The sequence below is a fragment of the Larimichthys crocea genome, chromosome I (genome assembly GCF_000972845.2).
Source record: "Larimichthys crocea isolate SSNF chromosome I, L_crocea_2.0, whole genome shotgun sequence".
Lineage (NCBI taxonomy): Eukaryota > Metazoa > Chordata > Actinopteri > Sciaenidae > Larimichthys > Larimichthys crocea.
Window position 1 is genome coordinate 24,618,329 of NC_040011.1, and position 4,927 is coordinate 24,623,255.

General features: G+C 41.3%; 1 long non-coding RNA gene across 1 annotated transcript; it reads right to left on the reverse strand.

The window, feature by feature from the left end:
* Window positions 1-714: 714 nt before the first annotated feature.
* Window positions 715-4,680, reverse strand: LOC113748035 (uncharacterized). The gene is made up of 3 exons (XR_003464077.1): window positions 4,643-4,680; window positions 1,540-1,660; window positions 715-1,251 (listed from the first exon to the last, which is right to left on the reverse strand). It is a non-coding gene; the product is annotated as an uncharacterized LOC113748035 (long non-coding RNA).
* Window positions 4,681-4,927: the final 247 nt, after the last annotated feature.

Below are 4,927 nucleotides of genomic sequence, written 5' to 3' on the forward strand. Positions count from 1 at the left end.
TGTAACTTTAGATCCAGGAAAACATCAAATAAAATGCTGTTGTGTTTAATTAAATTCACTGCTCACGGTGTTGGCCCAACACACACACACACATACTGAACATACTGTCATGATCCACTCCTGGCTTTCCATCCCTGGTGCCAGTTCTCCCAGTACTTTTCCACTCACATGCCGGCCACTCCCACCTGATCAGTGCAGCCACCTTCACCTGTGTTCCTTTACCTGATTTAAACCCACTCTTTCCACTCCAGATTGTGTTTAGCAGCATGCAAAGCTCGCTGCTTTGAAATCCTTGATTTCGACCCTGCCTGTCCCTGACCCATCCTCGTCGTCCCTGCCCAGGTAACCTGAACAGCCTTCTGTCCCTGACTCCCCTGCCTGCCTGCCCCTTGTCTGTCTCCAGTGCTTGGATTCCCTCCCCAGAGGTTTCTGCTAGAAAGTTGTCGTAGGGTTACATCCCCTCTGGGGACCCTATATATTCTTACATATCTGTGAATATCTCTGAAACGGTTTATGATAGAGAGATGTGGTTTTTGCACTGTTTTCCTGAGATTCCGCTAATCTCAGGAAAACAGTGGGCGGGGGGGACAACAGAGGGAAACAGCAGGCGGTGTAGAACAGAGTGCAGGGGACAGGGAGAACACAGAGCACAGTGACTTCATAAAGAGTTAACTTCATAAATACTATTCTTATTGAATGACAGGTTCCCCTCAACTTTCTGGAGGGTCTTTGCTTTGCTAAGTGGCATGCCTGAGGAAAATGAGGTAAAAATGCATGAGACTCTTTTGTATTGAAAGGGCATTATTCTATTGTTTTTCACATATTTTGTTGAAAAACTGCATATGTATGTCAGGCAAAGGGATTGAAAATCGCTACAGCTCTACATGCCACCTCCACCGCCTCCTCAGCTCGTTGATAGCGGTCCTGTATGCTATCAGACGCCTGCTTTGCTCTCGCCGCCGTGGATGTGGGATGCAGTATCTTGTGGAATGGGAGGGGTACGGTCCAGAGGAGCGTTCCTGTGTGCCGGCTCGGTTCATTGTGGACCCTCAGCTCATTTCTGACTTTCACTGTCTGCATCCTGACCTGCCTGACCTGTCCTCACGTCTGCCTTCTGCGGGCACATCTGCTGATGGACCTTCTGATCCTCTGGTGGGGGGGGACTGTTGTGGCTGCCTCTTCCTGCTCATCTTCCTCTTCTGCTGAGGAGGACATGGACTCCGCTGCCTCTGAGAAGTTTCTCTTATATGCCTATTAAACGTAGAAAGTGAACATTCCGCATTAAAATATCTCTGTACATGTATTTACCAGCCACAACAATAGATGTAAATTTGCTCAGAATTTGCTGAGAATTCCATTTGTGGATAAAATAGATCAAAATACATAGAAAAATAGATCATTGCAAGTTCGATTTGTTCCGTGTCTGGTATGAAAAGCTACATTGACTAACTGGAGCTGAAATGATGATGGAGTATTATTCCGTTTCACTTGGTGGCTGGCTTATCGTACTAACACATCAAGTTCAAACATAATACACACCTGGGGTGTTGTTTAGCTCAGTCAGTAGAGCATCCGCCCCATGTACAAAGGTTTAGTCCTTGCCACGGTGGCCCAGGGTCCAAATCCGACCTGTGGCTTCCTGTCACTCTTCAAGCTGTCTCTATCAAATAAAGCTCAAAAAGGCCAAAAATATAATATATATTTATCTTTATTTAAAAAAAACAAAAAAAAAACCCAAAACAAAACATAATACACACCTAGGTTTACACAGGCAATCTGAGTAAAGTGCTAAACAATGTTCACTTTCCAGGACAACAAATACATCCAACATTTCTAAAAAAAAGTAATTATCTGTATTCTTGAAGAACACTGTTTTTACATTTTCAAATCCTTATCCATCTTTGGCGCAGTTACAGGACTTCAGAAAACTGTTCTGTTGTGTATTTATTTGTTGTAAACAGAAGCTTGTAGTTAATTTTATCCAGAACCTTTATATCATTGTTTTTATTACTCCTACAACAACTGTTTTCTATTAAAAGAGTACTATCAAAGCTACTGAGCTTTTCAAAATGGGATTGTTTTCCAAAATTCATAATGTATCTTGAGAGAACGCTCATCTAAAGTTGATCCAAGAGAAACATTCAAAACTACTCCACAGAGGATGACTTCCAAGTTGACAGCAGCCATTATTGCCTGACAAGAGCGGATTACACAAACCCAGGATGCTCAGATCAAAGCGCTTGCAGATAGACATCAAGTGAAAAGCAGTCAGAGGACTGGATCAGTCTACAAGGCTGCTGAGTGTTCAGCTTCCCTATAGCGAATCAGTGCAGCAAGTATGTTTGCTGCTGAAGAAAACAGGCTGGGACAGACGAGATTATAGTCTGAGAGGGTTTCAAACTCAAATATAAACCTTATCACCAATCTGCCATTTCCACAAAGGTATTTTGTGATCTCTACCAACTCCTGAGTGAAATATTTGACTTTGTAGCTGCTACATGCTCCATGCTGTTCACCTGCTCGTAACTAACTTTGTCCATTTTGGTGTTAAGCAAGTAGTGTACAGCTGGGTTTTTCAACCCAACTGCCTGCTATGGCCAAAAACAACACTATCAGGGCAGTGACAGTGAACTGAAACCATAAAGTTGTGGCCAGACTGCAAAACAATAAGCAGAAACTTGCTGTTAATCACCATAAAGCCAAGAGATGCTGCAGAGTCAGACTGTAATTCTTTGTATGAACATCACAAAGAACAAAACTTTTCACATTGATAAAAATATTGATTACAGCCACTTTAAGGTGAGGGGACTTAGGTCATAGTGCTTAACTTCTTGGTTGAGGTTACGGAAGCGTTATGGTCATCGGTTAAAGGAAACACATGTTAAACAGTGGTCTACAGTGTTAAAGTCCAACATTTTGTTGTCCCATCCATCCACTCGGACCTCCTCCCACTGCAGATTTTGTGGCAGATGTTTCCCATCATAATCTAATTTGTCATTTAATCATGTAATTTAAAATCGTTTAAACATAAACATTTGCTGGAGTGACTGATGGAGTTTTTTTTGTTTTTTTTTTCTGAGGAGAAAATCATTGTGCAAATTTTCAGAATAATCAGCTAATTGCACGCTGAACAAGCGTCTACTTAGCTTTGTTCTACCCAGGGAATGTGTCGGTTTCTGTGAGCGCACATGAAAACATGAAGAGAAGCAAAATGCTGTTACATTTTTAATTGGCTACAGCTGTGCATTAACCACTCAATGCTCTGCCAACACCTACAGTGCCAACAATAGATCCTTCCCCTAAGGTTATTATTTACATGAGCAAGTCTCTGGCAAATATATATTCCTCTTTAACTCTCTGATCAAATCTATAACAAGTGTGAAATAGGTTAATCATATGGAAACAGCGCATTCCCATTGCAGCATTCACACTTTTAAGCTCGAGAAAAGGGACTGTACATTTTGACCATCAAGTGAAGTTTTTTTTAAAGTGGTTCACTGTGCGTTGAAAATAGAGCTAAGAAGATGGAGTTTATTTTAGTGGTATTTTAGGGGAGTTGCTTATTGTTTCTCAAGTAATCAAGTGCAGAAGATAAAATATTTTTGGATTCGAGCCTACTACCCTTGTAAATCTTTAAGTCTGATCTTCTGGTTTAGATTGTGGTTCAAACTTTCCTGCTGCTTGAAAAAACTGTAGATGCAGCGTTCAGACACAGAACGTGACGTGAGCGGAGAATGGTAATCCGAGAACCCACAGCTTTCAGGGTCTCGTTGGACCTGTTGAGTGTGTGTGTGTCCCTGATAAGGGCTGTGTTGAAAGGTCCCAGCCAGTCACTCCCACCAGCCTACAAAGCACTTCTGACAGCCCCCACGCCACAAAAAAGCACCAGCACAGACAGACATGCCAATATATACTACACAAACACACCCATACACTCTGTAGCTGCCCCAGCTGATATTTCTATGGCACATTAAATATATTTTATAGAATAATCTAACCAATATCCTGCAGTGCTTCGTGAGAATTACAAACAAGTTGTCAAATCTTACTGGCAGGCAATAAAAAAAAGAGCATGCAGTATTTACTGACATTGCATGTAGATTTGAAAATATGTTGAAAGCAAATTCAAGCACGATCTCTCTATTTTTACTCTAAATTATTCCAAAGCACGTTAAAGAAGGCACACTCCATGAGAGTGAGTCTTTGAAGCAGTCCTTGAACATATTTCAATTTTGTTCTTCCTGCCCTGTGCCCTGTGTCACATGCCACACACCATTAAAAATCTGAAGCGTACATCAATTTAATCCAAGGCCAATACTGGTTTAAAAGCTTATATGCTGAAATATATATAAAAAAGTGTTGCATCTCTCCTCAGGCGAAGTAGAAATATAATATGTATTTCCTGAGTTTTTGGCAAAGGTACTCAATTCCTTCCTTTGCCTCCGGAGGTAGGATTAGTGCATAACAGGAGCTCAGTACTCAAAGCTTCCGTTCCTCTTTACAGACGAGTTAAATCATCCTAATTTTCAGGAAATATTTCCAAAAGAGCATCGTCATTTGTGTCCCACCTAAAAGTCTGCGGATAATGTGAGAACAGGTTGAGCTCATCTGTAATGGAATAGCAGTCATTAAATAGATTTACTTGCCACCACATGCGTCGTCAACCTCCAGTGAAATTCTAAGTTATTTCTTGTGTGATCAGATAACCAGTCAGCTCTGGCATGAATTGGCAGTTTTAAATATTAGGCAATATCAACTCATCTTTTCATGGTAAAGGCTCTTTAGCGGTCCACTGGGTGTAGATAATAGATTTACTGTGTACCACTGTGGATCAGACACAGTCTGGCTTGTAAAACATCATGGAGCTAAGGGCAGCAATGGTAACATTTTACTTGGGATTAGTGCTGCGACTTGGAATTGTTTTCAT